We start from the raw sequence: 16,967 nt of genomic DNA, 5'->3' as shown, positions 1-16,967 counted from the left end.
GATAATGTTATGGAGATTGCAATGTGAGTTAAAAATGAGTTACATGATGGTGATCCATTAAGAGTTGTTGGGAAGTTAGCTTTCTGTGCCACTGTATAACACATATGGCAAGAAAGAAACTTCAGGATTTTCAAATCCAAAATCCGAAATAGATCACATATTATGGAAGCTATAATTTCATAAGTTAAAGTAAAGTGCTCAATTATGAATTTTATGGTTGAATGCAACTCTAGAAACCAAGCAGGACTAGATTGAAGGCATCCCTAAGCTTCTCTAAGATCTAATGTTGTAGCAGGAGTAGGGTGCTATTCTCCATATCTTAACATTTCTTCTACTGTAGCAAGATGAGGTAAACCAGAATCATACCTTATTCTTTCACGAAGTTTTTTGATAAGGAGACCCCTTGGATGCCAATTATCCTGCCATAACTTAGTGGATCTTTCATTACCCACTATATGCATAATAACATCCTCCACTTTATCTCTATACTTTAGAATCTTCCTCTATAGCCAAGAAGCTTCACTAGTTGCCTTCACACTCCAAATGGTATCCTTCTTCAGAAACCTCTTGTAGATCCATTCCACCCACATGCTTTTCTTATGAGATCCAATCCACTATATTTGTTTCAAAATACCAGCCACATTCATCTTCTTCACTCTTAATAGCAAGTTGGGGAATCAAAGTCACTTGGAAAGTAGTGATTCCTAGAGCTTGTTCCTAATTTCATCCACCAAAGGATATGGTTGCTTTGCATTGTGATGGTTCTCTAACACATGATAGAGCATCATATGGAGGAGTGATCAGAGATAGGAGGGGGTGCCACTTGTTGCTTTGCTGGTTTGGGAGAAAGTTCAAATGTCTTGTGCCTAGAATTATTTGCCATTCTCAGAGGACTTATCATTTGTGTAGAGAAGAACATAATGGGGGTTTCAATTTGGTCAGACTCCAAAGTGGCTATAGACATTCTAAATGGTGTGGTTGAAGGACCTTGGAAAATCAAAGTCCTTAAAAGTAAGATCCAGATTACTTCGAGGTCATTACTAAGGAAGGAGTTCAAGCATGTACAGAGAGAGGTGAATAGGCTAGCTGATTTTTTGGCAGCTTCTGCAATTACCCAGGATGAGATTATTATTCAACCTTAGGACTTCCCAGAGGAGCTGAATGGTTTAGTGAAGGATGATGCTCAGTTTAAGGAGCCTGTCCTGCTTGGTTTCAAGGGGCCTCTTTTCCTTTCTTCTGGTCAGCCTACGAAAGCAGATTGAGGCTGCCTTACTTTGTATATTTTTGCCTTTTTAATACATACACACTATTTATCAAAAAAAACAAAAAGATGTGTCATACCATAGTTCAGCCCATGGTAGAGGGTAGTCCATCTCTTGGGATTGTCTTGAGTAAAAGATCTGAGATATTGTTCCAGTGTTCTGTTTAAGACCCTCAGTTTGCCCATCAGTTTGAGGATGGTAGGCTGGACTCATTTTCAAAGTAGTCCTACTCAACTTGAATATGTGCTGCCAAAATTTATTGGTGCTAATCATTTATAAGTCCTCCCCAAACCTGCATGACCACCTAAGATGGAATCATGAAATTCCTTCAAAAGAATTTCTTTTAAGGTCGACTGAGAGCTCAAATCTGTACCTTCCCTTGAAAAATAAAATGTCATTCACTACCTTATACTCAAGGGAAAAGAGAACTAGCTACCCATTGGTTATGCAAAGTTCGTAACTCTGGATCTTGATCATTTTCCTGTTGGATCAACTCCACAATCCAAGTCATTGGCATTTAAAACTAGGCCAGAATCAGAAGTAGATAGTGTCATTTGATCGGCTATTGGTAATTTGGAGAGGGTATCAACAGTAACATTCTCCCTTCCGGGCTTGTAAATGATTGAGTATGTGAATCCCATTAGTTTTCTAAGAAATTGGTGTTGCTCAGGTGTTTGAACTACCAGAGTTAAAAGATGCTTTAGGCTCTTGTGATCTATTCTAATGACAAACTTCCTGCCTAGCAAGTAGTGTCACCATTTTTGGTTTGCCTGAGTAAGGGCATACAGTTCCCTAACATAAGTAAAAGCATTTCTCATGTGATTGCACAATTTCTTACTAAAAAAAGCAATGGGGTGTCTTTCTTGAATCATTATAGCGCCAATACCATAACCTGAGGTATTAGTCTCAACTTCAAATGTCTTCAAAATTTTGGGAAAGGCAAGTACTGGGCCTGAAGTCATGTCAAACTTAAGTGCTTCAAAACTATGTTTGGTGGCTGATGTCCACTTGAATGAGTCCTTCTTGAGTAATTCAGTAAGTGGGGCAGCAATATTGGCGTATTGTCTGATGAATTTTCTATAGTAGCCGGTAACCCCAAGAACCCTCTCAATTGCTTCAGATTTTTAGGCTCGGACCATTCAAGCATCACTAAAATTTTTACTGGATCAGGTTGCACTCCTTGCTTAGAAATGATGTGCCCTAAGTATTCAAGAGATGTCTGACAGAAGAAACAATTGCTAGCTTTGGAAAAGAACTGATTAGTATCATAAGCAAAGTAAAACCTCTCTTAGGTGTAAAATATGATCTTCCATAAAGGCACTATAAACCAAAATATCATCAAAGAAAATAGTCACAAATTTCCTCAAATATGGCTTGAAGATGCTGTTCATGGTTCCTTGAAAGGTGTCCAAGCATCTATCAAACCAAAGGGCATTACTAGAAAATCATAGTGACCCTCATGAGTTTGAAAAGATGTCTTTTGTACGTCTTCTTTTTTAACTCGAATCTGATGATAACCAACTCGTAGATCTAACTTAGATAAAATAGTAGCACCACCTAATTGATGGTGGGGATTGGAAATCTATCTTTGACAGTAATGGTTTTCAAGTCCCTATAGTCAATACAAAATCTCCATGTCCCATCCTTCTTTACTAATAAAACTGGGGATGAGTAGGGGCTACTGCTATGCTGGATAATGCCTTGGAGTAACATCTCTAAAACAAGCTTTTTGATTTTATTTTTTTCAAAGTAAGGGTACCTGTAGGGTCGCACATTCACTGGTTGAGCTCTCGGAACCAAATGAATACCATGATCGTTGCTTCGAGTTGGAGGTAGCTGAATAGGTTTCTCAAATACTGTCTGAAAAGCATTGAGGGTTGACTATATTGCCACAGGAAGGTGCTTCCAATTGGGCCTCTCTTTTGTATTACCCTCGACAACCTTAAAATGGAACAAGGAGGCTACCTCCACCTTGCCAATAGCTTCCTCAATTGACCGATAGGTAAATGTGCATCCTTAAGAGATGACTCCCCCGTCAACTTAATCTGTTGACCTTGCCATGTGAAGACCATAGAAGATTCCTTGTAATAAGTAAGCGCAGGGCCCAACAATTTCAACCATTGAACCCCTAAGACTACATTAGCTCCTTGAATAGGCAAAACAAATAAATCAAATGTGAAAGCATAGCCTTGGATTATGATGGAAATGTCCCTGCATTTCTTGTCACCACAAAGGTGCTGCCCATTTCCAATGTTGACCTTAAATGGTGGATAAGGACTGATAGGGCATCCCATTTTAAGAGTTGTGGATTCCTAGATAAAGTTATGAGTGCTCTCACTGTCTACCAAATTTTGTAGCTGGTGTTCCCCAAATCTCCCAGTTAATCTAATAGTTTGAGGACTAATATGACCAGCTAAAGCATGAAAACTGATTTTTGGAATTTTTTGTACCAAATCATCAGTGTCATAAGGGTTCTTCAATCAACTCATTGTCAATGATCTCTAATAACTCCTCTTCGTCAGTAGAGAGCATAAACATTCTGCCTTTACACTTATGGTCTGCTACAAACATTTCATCATAGTTGTAGCAAAGACCTTTATCTCTTCGAACCTTTTAACTCAGCTGGGGTCAATCTTTTAATCTGAAATTAGGGGGTTAGTGTAGGTAATTGTTTTGGTGATTCAGTAACATGGGTTTCTGATCCATGAGATCCCAATCTTGGCAAGGGAGTTCTAAAAGAGGATCTGGTTTGTGTAAACTTATCCTCATGTAATCTGGCTAGAGCCATGGCTTGCAACAAGGATCGGGGTTGAGCTACTACGAGTTCCTTTTTTAGCACAGGTTTTAATCCATAAATAAAAAATTTGATTAAATAGGAATCGGATAACCCGCTGACCTTCATAGATAGAGCCTCAAATCTTGATTGATAATCAGAAACAGTGGATTCTTGAACAAGCTTAGACAGAGCACCCTTGTAATCTTCATATAACGATAGTCCAAACCTGGTCATCAAAGCATCCAAGAATTGACTCCAACCATGCAGTAGACCATTTGAGGACATCCATTGGTACCAAGACAAGGCATCTCCTTGCATATGAAAGGAAGCAATGAGCAATCTTTGATCCTCCGGTGTGGCATGATAGTCAAAAAATCTTTGAGCTTTTAAGATCCAACCAGATGGGTCTATACCATCTAAACCAGGCATCTTCAGTCTCAAGAACTTGGAATGGGAAGAATTGAAATTGGGAGTAATCGGATTATCCCTAATTGAAGTATAGTGCTCAACATCTGGAGAAGAACTAGAATGGCGCTTCTGTAAAGATTGAATATTGGTATCTAGAGATGTCATCATAGCTTAAAATATTTGCATTGTCTGCTGTAATTCAGAGAAGTTCGTCTCTGAATTACAGCCATGGTAAGCCACCAGAAATGAGTGCCATCCGTTCAAATGAGTTGCGAAGTGCCTAAAGATTCTTTATGGCTTCATCCATCTTGTTCAAATGGGTGCCATCCGCCATTGAGAGAAATTAAAGCACCAAGATGATTCAGCCATGGTAAGCCACCAGAAAATGGACAAAAAAGGAAGACAAAAGAAGAAGAAAGAAGAAGAAAACACAGAATTAATGGAGAAAAACAGAACTTTGTTATTAATGCCATTTTACAAGTAGGTGCTCTGGTATTTATAAATCTCAGTCAACTCCCCCTTACCGAACCCAACTACACTCAGAAGTAGGGGTGTCAATTCCTAAACCGAACCGGTAAAACCGGCCGGACCGAACCGATAACAACCCGGACCGAACCGAACCGAAGCCTTATTGGTTCGGTTCGGTTTCAAGTATTGTAACCCCAAAACCAAACCGAACCGCACCGAAAACCGGATGAACCCGAAACCAAACCGAAACCGGCTCAAAACCCGGACCGAAACCGAAACCAAACCGGTAAGAAACCGAAACACTCCAAAATTCATTAAAAAAATTAAAATTTGAATAGTTTTGTATACATTTGTATGGAAAATCGAATTCAAACTAGACCAAAAATCAAAACCAACCCGGTTACAAATCGATTTAAGAAATCGAAGTTCAACAATTCATCATTTGGTTGTTTCCTAATGGCTCCATACCGGTTTAAAAAACCGATCCAAACCGAAATGAACCTAATAAATCCAAACCGGTACCAACCCGAACCCAAACCGCACCGAAACCGACACCGGACCGAAACCGATAAATCCTTATTGGGTCGGTTTCGGTCACTTCCAAACTCACACCGAAACCGGTGGAACCGGACCGAAACCGCACCGACCCGGACCGTTGACACCCCTACTCAGAAGTATATCACCTCATTAACATAATTTATTCCCTTTAAGCCCCTTCTAGATGATTGAGGACAATGGCATTTGTCCACGTAGGTTTCCTCCTAACCCTACTGGCCCTTCTCTTATGCACATGCTTTCCCATTATGTCATCACTCTATTCTATATCATCAAATCCAACCAATTCTTCCATATGTTGCCTTACTGTCTCTTCTTCAAATTGGACCGTGGCTAGTATATCAGGAATTTTCCTTGAATATTGAATTCTCTGAGAGAGAGAGAGAGAGAGAGAGAGTAAAAGACGATTGTGAGAGGGAACAAAGATGTCTTTGGCCTTCGTCTCAACTTGGCAAGGAACTGATGAAGCAAATGAGCTCGTAAGAAGTAGAGTGATTGAGGAGTGAATACAAACGGGTCACTAACCCTAGGCAGTGGAGCCGATCCAAGATTGTTGAAAATCCTTGTTTGGGACAATTACTATCATTCCTTTACAAAGGGTCTCAATTTCTCTTCTTTCCTACGGTTTTCCTTTTAAAGTTATAGTACTTTGCTTTTCCTTTGAGATTGGATGCTACTGTTTACTATAAATTCTGCACAAATTCAAGTTGCAGGATGCATTCAGTGGTGGGCTATTGGTTTTCATCTTTCTCACAGTTTTATTGATGGATTTTGACGTAACACCCTAATCTAATATTTATACCCCTACTTGTGGACAGGTAAAAAAAAAAACAGCAGAGGAAGCCAATGTTGGTATGGTTGGCAGCTGTGGAGTGCCAAGAAGGTAGAAGTGACCCCTACCTGCTCCTATTCAGCCTGCCAATATCATTGGGGAACTCGTTAGGAGGACAAAGAGGTAAATTTAATTATGAGGCCTAATATAGGAGAATAAAGAAAAAATGGTGTAACACGAGGATTTCCCAAGGGGTCACCCATCCTAGTATTACTCTCACCCAAGCACACTTAACTGCGGAGTATTGATGGGATCCGGTGCATTAGTGCTGGTATGATCATATCCAAATTGGTAGGTCCAAACCGGCCAGCCGGTTGGATGGGTCGATAGCACTTTTCTAGGTTTTTGCACTATGTGGGGCCCACACCTTTGTTGTACAATTCCCCATTATATCCCTATAGAAAGAGACCTAATTGAGGTAGAAAATACATATTTTATACCAATAAATAAAATAAAATTTTAAATTTAGAAAATTAATTACATATTAGTTTAATTAGGTATTATATGAAATTTCTTAGGTTTTAGCACTGTGGGGCCCACAACCCTACTGTGCAAACCCCCATTCTGCCCCTATGTAAATAGGTCTAAATAAGGTATGAAATGTATATTTTAAAGTTAGTAATTAAGTGGGGGAAATAATTTATAAATTTAATTTTATATTAGTTCGTTCCGTATTAATATAAATTTAATATATATATATATATATATATATTATAACATAGGGCTGAATATCACCCCTTATAACCATGAGCTATAGTAACAGTGAGAAGAAAAGAAAAGAAAAGAGAAGGAGAAGAAGGAAAGAAAAGGAAGAAGAAGAAGTAGGAAGAGAACTTCTTCAGTTGAGGCTACAATTGGATCAATACTGCCCCTAGGTGAGTGGATTTACTGTTGCAGTAGGGTTTGTTTGGTATTTTGCATTAATTGAATGGTTAGGGGTAGGATTCTACCCAATTGTTTGCTGCCTAGGGAATTCCTATGAGCTGTGCAATTGCCAGTAGAGAAAGCCCTAATTTATGTGGGCTACTGGGGACTTAAGTGGTAGGAAATCTATCCCTACAAAACCCTGGAACTCAGGGTTTCTACCAATTCTGTAGCAATATGTAAAACTAAGTCCAAATTCTGATAAATTGAGTACAGAATTTCTAAGCCCTAGCAGCAGAGATTATTTTATCACCTAATCTGGTAAAATAGGTTAATTTCTCCCCGGGAATTTCTGTTGGGGATCTAATAGAGGCTAAATTAATTAGGTTAGGCCTGTATTCATAATTATTCTCTCCCAATTTGATGGCCAAGGCATGAAAATATTTCAATTCTGCAAATTCCTTTAAATTCCCAATTACTTTAAGAATTTCTGCAGAATTGGATATATCAGCCTTCAGTGTAACCAATTGGAACCCTGGAATCTAGGGTGGTTCAAAGGAATTTAAAGAAAAATAAAAATGAAAAAAGGTAGGGGATTGATTAGGTAGAAATTCTACCAAATACTTTAAGGCAGAATTTTATTCAAGATTGGAAATGGGATTTTTGCAGAATTTCATTCAATTTTATACAAAATAAATTCTATGCAAGCTTGAAATGGGTTGGAACATTCCTTACATGACTAAAAGCACTTGAATCCAATCTCAGTTAAGTGAGAAATTGGGGAAAGAGATTCAATTCTACAGATTTTACTATAAACCTTGAAAATTCTATTGGAACTTAATACCTAAACTAAGGTCAGACAATTGGAACATAAAAATGGGTCAAGTGGGAGTCTAATTCATTCCCACCTGATCTCCCAAATGAAATAAAATTAAAGATTGGAGGTTAAAACCAAATTGGAACATATCTGAATAAGGAACAGTACTCAGGGACTCCATAAATGTGAAAAGTTGTTGGTACAACCCCAAGACACCCTACCCAAGTGAGGGACCCACTAATGGTTTCCCTTCTATGACCTTAGTAGTGAAAGAAGTTGGAAACGCAGACTGTTTAGTGAAGAAAAGTTAAGTACCCAGTTAAAATTTTGGGAATTAAGTTGATGTACTTCGACAGGCTGAGGTAGAATTGTAGTATTTATTCTAAAAATAATTACTTAATTATCTGTTAAAATTGGAAATAAAAATTTGCGGAGAGGACATACATTTGAATCAGGAACCCGGATTTCAAGAAATTGGTTACCAAGGTGAGTGGGTGCCTTGACTTATTTTATGGAGTGTTTTATTATTGTAATCTTGGTTGTAACTAATGCATTATGATTGTGTGCATATGATTATTGTTATTGTTCTAATACTGAATCATGGAACAGGAGACTGGAACATGTAAGGCAGGTAAGATGGGACATTGGTAGATTCCCAATGATTGTTATGAGCATGTGATGAATGACTGATGAATGGTTATGCATCATGTAGAATTATTGGGTTAGGTATCACTACTTGAGTGCTACAACCCCTTGTCAGTAGGGGAATAGGTACTGACTAATCCCAACCTATGGCTGTCTGTTCAACAATACACTTTCGTGGTGTGACGTACTGTACCCAAAGATGGATAGCAGCAAGGTATGGCGTACTTTACACTTGAATGCCCGGGATTACTAACCTAGGGGTTAGCCAGGGACCGAGGTTCTTTACGGGACTAGCTAAATCCTGTCTATACGAGCTTGTATTCCTGAGGCCCAACGTATAGGGTAGGGAATGCCACCAATGTTGCGTAGCACTATACCTCTGATTTCAGATTTAATAATGAATTAGGAAGTAGTGTAATGTAAATGAACTCATAAGCATCATATAAGATGTGGAGCATGCATTGCATCATTTGTATTGCGTTTGCTTGCTTGCCCCCACCCCCTCACTGAGCATGACGAGCTCACCCCCTTTATTTACTTTTCTAGATGATGAGACCTGTGTTTTTTCGACTACCAGCCTTGATCATGAAACAATGGCCATGGATTACTTGGCTAATATTCCAGAGGATAAAACAGATTAAGGACCCGACTGTGGATGTGACGACTATACCTACAGAGGCCAATTCTTCTAAGGAATAGGATAGACTATTCCTATGTCTTTTGTGTATATATTTATATTTCTGCTGATGAGTACTCTGTTGTATATTGTCTACTACTGAGATACTGTAAACTATGTAAATATTCTCTTTTTGTAAGGTATGTAACTCTCACTTGGATAATTGTAAATATCTTATCACTTAGTTGGCATTAGAGCTTATGTAAAATATCTTACTGTTGGACTGTGCATGTATATATGAACTCTGATCTTTAATAGTATAATGGTGGTGTTATGATCTACCCTAGTCTAGATCCTGAGGAAACAGGCTGACTGGATATGGTGAGGTGTCCAGTGCCGCGTGCCTTGGCCTATTGAAGGTCAGGTGTGACATTTGATCTACCGTAACATTCAGAAGATCTCTCTCTCTCTCTCTCTCTCTCTCTCTCTCTCTCTCTCTAAACTTTATCAATGGGCATTGAGATCAAAGCCTTGTACTAAAACTTCAATCATAAATTTTCAGGAGAAATCAAAACAAGATGTTAAGATTAAAACTTAGGAAGAAGCTGATAAACAGATAGCAAAAAGTAGATACTTACTCTAGTTCGAGAGACAATAAGAACAACATTGCTACCATATGGTTTGTGGTCTCCCCTAGCTATGTAGTTTTCTTCTCCTTGCTGCCTTTCTTGTAGTGGCAGAGCCAATGATATGATCATGTAAGGAATGAAATTTAAAAAAAAAAAAATCTTGTTTGTTTGGGAAAGATCAAATAATTAACTTATTTCTTGTGACATGTGGTGAGATATCACAAAGAGTAGGCCAGGAGATTTGGCTGTGGTGCATGTTGAAGCAAGTAGATAATCAGAAGAAACCATATCTAAAGGAAAACGTTTGTTACCTTTGTTGGAAACTAGGAACCTTTCTCACCATACAATTTCTCTTTCTCACAAGTATAGGCAAAATCTCAAATTTTGAGGTCATCAAATCCTTTAATTTTCAGAAGTTCCTTTTATTCAAATAAAAAAATTTTAGTCAATGTTCAAGACATTATGATAGTATATGATTAGATGATTATATAGATAAAATGGTCATTGAATTTGATCAAACCAGCATATTTACCAGAAATAAAAATAAATTATCATATTAATGTGGCCATTATATATGGTGTCTACGCTTAACCTCCAATGTGTATTGTCTGAAAAATGAAAGGAGAAAAAGATCAGTACCTAGTTGTGTAATCTACACCCTGAAACAGGCATCATGAAAAGAGGTTCCGACCCTAATTAGATGTTTGTGCATGTGTTCCCATAGTTAAGGGTGTCGATCGGCTCAGTTTTGGTTTCGTTCGGTTCGGTTCAATTCAAAGGGATGATGAGATAAACGAAACTGAACCAAGGACCGAGTCGGTTCAATAGTTTAATACTCAAGCCGATTTAATTCGGTTTGGCTCAATTTTGATTCTGATTCAGTTCTGTAATACGGTTTTATAACTCTGTTTAATTCGGTTATGTAAACGGTTCCACTCTTGGACCATGATTGTGATGGACTAAAGGCCATAATGGGCTCAAATTATGGATATTATGGCCATTCTCAACTCTAAAATTATCTTAGTATGTGAATATGTGTAATAAATTGCAAAAAACACACACACACACACAAAAAAAACAAAGGTTAATATTCATATACTTAAACCAATACTAATTCGTTTCGGTTGGGTTTGAACCGACGGTTCTTAAACCCTGAACTGTAACCGAACTAAATCAAGTTGATTACTCATATACTTAAACGAATTGATTTAGTTCAGTTCGGTTATTTCGGCTTTGTATTCGGTTTCGATTACAAATTGACACCCTTACGCACAATGATAGGCGTTGGTGCAGTAACTACACAACCATATAGCCTATTCCTTTAAAAAATAACAATAACAATAATAATAATAATAATAATAATAATAATAATAATAATAATAATAATAATAATAATAATAATAATAATAATAACAATAATAATAATAAAATAAATAAATAATGAAAATGACAAATTAATTGTAACCACAAGGAGAATTATCTACGGACCATCTCAGAAAGAAAAAAAAAAAAACTTTGGATCTACTAAGGTCGTCCTGTGTCACACCTCTCTTTCCGTTTTCCCTCTTTTTTCTTCCATTTGGGTTCCATATGAGTTGGAACTCATAAATGAATCTTGTCACCACTTTTATTTATCTACCAAATTAATCAATTGCCTACATTGATGAGTGGTCTTTCTAAATTTGTAATCTTCATTGGTATTTTATTATTATTATTTTTTTCTAGTTCAGGCACTATTGTTTTTTTTTTTTTTTTGATAAATAGGCTCTATTGGTTATTACATAGTAGACCCCCATAGGGGCCAAGTATTGACTCACGGAAGAGTCAATAGGGATCCAAGGCCATACTTCTTGGATAGCAAGGAAATTGATGCAAATCAAGAGCTGATGCACTTGAAAGAAGTTGATCAAGTGACCAACCCTCAAACAGGTACTCCACTGAACACTGCAAATTGCCATGCCAAGGCCCAGATATGCATCTTCTGTAACACCCTGATTTTAGAGTCCCAACCTAAGTGATAGAAAGTTTATGGTGAAGGGTACATGGTGAAAAGAATTTATAATCACATATATAACAAGAAATAAAGAGGAAAAGATACCTGATTGTAGTGTATGGATGGCTTTAAGGGTGCCTACAAGAGTGGGGGAAGGTCCCACATGAGGTGAGGTAACTTGGGTAGAAGAACGGACAACAGAGGACCAAAAAGAGCCTAACCGGCTGGAGAGCTTTTGGCCAACAGGCCTACCTGTTCAATGGCAGAATGCCCAAATTTGGTGCTTTCTTTTGTGGGCCCCACTGTTTGACAGGGTTTTTCCACCTATCTTTTACCATGGTTAGAGGTATATTTAAGGGTTCTTGTGCAGGTGGTTTCATACTAAACCTTACTTCGTGTCAAAAGTTATTTTAAGTCAAAGAAGGGAGAAAATGTCTTTTTTTAAAACATGTTTTAGCCAAACAGAACCTAAGGCCTATTCAGCCTATAAAAGGGGGGAGAGTCGACTGTGATCTCATATGCAACGTGTAAAGAATTTTACCCTGTGAATTGAGCTAGGGTAGAAATCGGCCAGGCTAGGGTTATTTCACTGACTGAATTAATTAAAGAAACTTGCCTGTGGGAGTCAGGATTCATCTTTCATTGTGAAAGAAACCCGATTCACTGTCCTATTGTCCCAAAGACCCTAATTTATGGGTTTTTTTTTCTTTCAAATTGAGTAAATAAAGTGAAATTGAAGGTGGGAGTGAACTTCCCGCAAGTTTAATAATGCCCAGAGACTGTTAGAACAAGTAGCCGAAATGCTGATGGAAGAAATTGGGTAAAAGTGAAATTCAAGTAACCCAATCCAATGTGCAAAGACCCAAATTGAGTTTGGAAGTTAACCTATTAGACCTAGAATAATTTAATTAAGTGGGTATAATGCAATTTAGGGACTAGAACTGCTCAGAAAAATCAATTAGCAGGAATCTTGGTTGTAAGGCTGAGAACAGCCTACTTTGCCAAGTAACCGGCTAGAGAGCCCTTAGCCAACAGGCCAGCCAGTTGGGGCCTGACAAAATAGGATCCTTCAAGTAATTCTATCAACACTTGGTCCATGTTTGTGTGGAAGTGTTCTAAATTGCTCAGAATTATTCAAGTATGGTATGACCATGTTTTATAAGTTAGAAAGAGAGAAAATGGTAGGAAAAGATTGAAGAAAGTATGAGGTTGAAAATGACCATATTGTCCCAACTACCTCATTCAAGTATTTCCAGGAATCAAGGGTCATACCTACATGTCCAGAAGGGTACATAGGTATGGAAAACCTGTTGGACCAGCTCAATAAGCCAATGACAAGTTTAATGACTATATGGGTTGGATAAATGCCCTCTAAGTTGGATAAGAAGAATTAAGTTACAGATGGATTTGAATACAGAAATTCAAATGGAACCTAGGAAGGATGTTTTAGAAATAAGTATGCCAGTAAACTAACTTGCGTATAATTGCTAATTAGGAGTATGATATCCATGTTTGATGAGGATACGCGAGACCGAGAAATTAGTGAAGAATACTAGATTTGGGAAATTCAGGTGAGTGGGTGCTTGATTTCTTTTAAGGAATATTTTTATCTTTTCAATCTTGTATGCTCATGTGATATGTGATGACTGTTATGTTATGATTGTATTTTATATAAAACTATATAATTTCACATGATGCATGTTTTACCGACATGGATGTGATTGTGGTTTTGTGGATGCTTAGTATGATAGTTGTGTGGTGTTGGATGTAATATTAACGGTCTGTGGCTGAGATTCTGTCTGGTACCATAGGCTCAGAGCTTCGTCTTACAGCTAGGACCACATATGTACGTATGTGGAGATGGTTGTAATATTGACGGTTTGTGGCACGAAGTGGCCGAGGTTCTGTCTAGTACCATGGGATCAAAGGTTAGTCTTACAGCTATGGTCACAATTGTATGTTTGGATGCTATGGATGCATATAGATGCATATGATTAGGCTCACATCTCAGTGCTATAACCCCTTACCAATAGAGGGTTCAGTATTGGCTAATCCCACTCGGTGTATGTCGTGTAAGACTACTACGCTCGGATATGATGTATTGTGCATATGGTTGTCAGACACTTGAAGGACCGAGGCTCTGACTGTGACTGGCTGGCTCCTACCTCCAACGAGCTTGTATTCCTGAGGACCAACGTACATAGTTGGAAATGCCACCTATGTTGCTTATAGCTCAATAGGCTGAGACTTAGTAATTAGAACAGATATAGATAATTAAATGAATCATGTGGATGTTGCATCTGAAGCTTGTGTGTGAGATGGTGTTATCATTCATGACTTGTGTGCGTGTGCTTGCATGCCCCCACCCCTCACTAAGCATAACGTGCTCACCCCCTGTTGATATCCATTCTCAGATGTTGGAGTTGGAGCTGTGATAAGCTGGTGACTTGTTCGAGTGTAATGACGTAATTACTGGACACTTGTAAGGGGAGATTCATTAATTTACAATGTAAATTATGTATTACAAAATAGAATGTCAAACCTATTATTTATTTTAAATTGTGGATTTATTCATGTGGGCCTATAATATTACCTGTATCATTTTTAGAAGGTCACCACTCATATTCTATAATTCTTATAATCTTATATGTGTACTTTGATTTAGTTATTTAGTTGAAAGTTGGGTTTGATTACTATACTGCATCCGGGATCCTGGGTATTGGTAGGCTGACTGGATTGGAAATTCCAGTGCCACATACTTGTGCCATATGGAGGGCAGGGTGTGACATCTTCATCAGTATGACTTGGTAAGAATATGGACACGTGTTATCAACCATTATATTTCATGGGTTAGATTGGGACCACAGAGGCCTTTATGTTAAATATTGGAGAGGAAGAAATTAAATGTGAACCTAATCTATTAGATTTTTTTTCTTCTCATTGTGTACTCATTCATTAAATTAAATGAGTACGTAAGAGTTGATGAAGAAGGAAGGAAAGATAAAAACAACATTGATTTCTGAATTAAAAAAAATGGAGAAAAGATCAGGAAAACTTCTCTCTCCACCAGTGATGTGATTTTTGACTTTAGATTCATTATTAATTAACTCTTGCACATGGATGTAATTAAGTTTGTCCTTGTTGATCTGAACCTTAGCCTAGACTAAAATACACAGGGTCCAACTAGACTGAATTAATTTTTTTAAATATTAGTGGTTAAAATTAGATGTCACGCAATCCTTTTCACATGGTTTTGAGGCTGAGGGAAATTTTAATGGTCCTATATATATAGATGCAAACTCAAATGAGGTACTTCCCTCTCTCTACTTCCTAAATGGCATACATATCTTTTCTTTCTTTTTAATGGGCAGGGAGAGAAGTAGATAACAGTCAGGAGGCTCAAACTCAAGTCCCCTTGATGAGCATGAGTTTTTTACACACCACACCTCACTAACTGTGTTAGGTAGTTATTGTTACATACTATCAAAGTTGACAATGCATGAAAGTTGAAGCAAATGGAGGATGAAAGCCTTCATTGCTAGTTGATGCATATCTTTAATTACAACATTGTCTCTCAAAGGTACTAATAAGAAAAAACACACGATGGCAACAAGATTTTTTTGTTTTATTTTGGTTCAAGTTAACTCTACTAAACACTACAAACCGCAAGGCCAAGGCCCAGGTGTACAACAATAAGAATTTTAACTTGCCCATAAGAGTTATATACAATATATACTATTCGAAATAGCATAAATTGTTATTTCTGAGGCGCCTTGCATCCAAAGCTGCTTGATTTATCTCAGTCAGGCCAACATAGATTCCATCACGAGCAGTCAAGGTGAGCTATGATGATTGTATGACACCCTACGCACCTTAAAAAACCAATCATGAAGAAGCCACCATCACTCGTTAGTGTCAAAAAATCACTTGTTTTGTGATGAGATTTTATTGAATTTTTTTCGGGGGAAATTAAGATCTTGTTTACTTGACTTGGTTTGAACTCTGGAAATGAATCTTTTTTTTTTTTTTTTTTCTTTGACAGAAGGAAATGAATCTCTTCACTATCAAAAATTTAAGCATATTTGTAAGAAATAAAGAAAATGAATATAAGGAAAAGAAGGTAAAGAATGAGTCTCCTCATACCTTAGTTACTTTTTTCCTCTTCCTTCGTTACCTTTAGCTTTCTTTTCACTATAAAAATTTAAACATCTTTGTAAGAAATAAAGAAAAAGAATATAAGGAAAAAAAGGTAAAGAAAGAATCTCTTGATACCTCAAATACTTTTTCCCTCTTCCTTCATTACCTTTAGCTTTTTGCATTCATCATCCTCCCTATAATGGAAAAATAACAAGTTGTAACCATGCCAAAGAAAAATAAATGAGAGGAACTAGAAAGAAGATACATGTATAGTAAGAAGAATTATTGGCCCGAAGGGGAGAAAAAATCAAAGCAAAGAAAAAAGAAGATACATGTATAATAATAAAAATTACAATTATTTTTATTTGTGTATGTGTGTGTGTGTGTGTGTGAGAGAGAGAGAGAGAGAGAGAGAGAGAGAGTACAATAGGTAGAAAATGGCCATGGTTACATGTATACAGAAAGCACTTAATGAGGATTAACACCACCCCCAAGAAAAAAAGTTGAATCAGTCTTTATAAGTCTTTATATATAGTGTACTAACCATTTTGACCTAACAATGAAAATTATGGGAAAAGAAAAGGCACGCTTTGTGTCCAGCCGTGTTCACCTCGGTGATATAAAGCAAAAAAATCTTCTACGGTGGCCAGTGAGAGTCCCAGCAGTCAAATAGATTCTGGCATGTCTTGGGGTGTGTGCTGAGATCCATCCAACGTCTGGGACCCTCACCGCCCTGTCATAGAGGATCTAGACTCGATATAAGAGTAGAGTTTCCTCAAATATAATGTAGACTACATACAAAAATGGGAATTAATTAAGAAATTTGAGGTCAATCCATGGTACCTTCTTGCCCAATAAAAGAAAGAAATTAACCGACATAGAAGAATGAGCAAAGCATGCATGAAAGCTACACTTCTCTAGGCAAGAGAATGTGATGGGTTGAGCACTTATTGAAAGAATAAATT

General features: G+C 37.5%; 1 long non-coding RNA gene and 1 pseudogene across 1 annotated transcript; one reads left to right on the top strand and one right to left on the bottom strand.

Annotated features, from left to right (window-relative positions):
* Positions 1-6,467: 6,467 nt before the first annotated feature.
* LOC122069122 lies at positions 6,468-6,586 on the bottom strand (annotated as a pseudogene).
* Positions 6,587-7,049: 463 nt separating this feature from the next.
* LOC122069113 lies at positions 7,050-9,466 on the top strand. Its single transcript, XR_006137374.1, has 2 exons — positions 7,050-7,176; positions 9,174-9,466. It is a non-coding gene; the product is annotated as an uncharacterized LOC122069113 (long non-coding RNA).
* Positions 9,467-16,967: the final 7,501 nt, after the last annotated feature.

This window comes from Macadamia integrifolia, unplaced genomic scaffold, assembly GCF_013358625.1.
Source record: "Macadamia integrifolia cultivar HAES 741 unplaced genomic scaffold, SCU_Mint_v3 scaffold536, whole genome shotgun sequence".
Classification (NCBI taxonomy): domain Eukaryota; kingdom Viridiplantae; phylum Streptophyta; class Magnoliopsida; order Proteales; family Proteaceae; genus Macadamia; species Macadamia integrifolia.
Note: the sequence above shows the minus strand (reverse complement) of the source record. Positions and strands in the feature narration are given on the sequence as shown.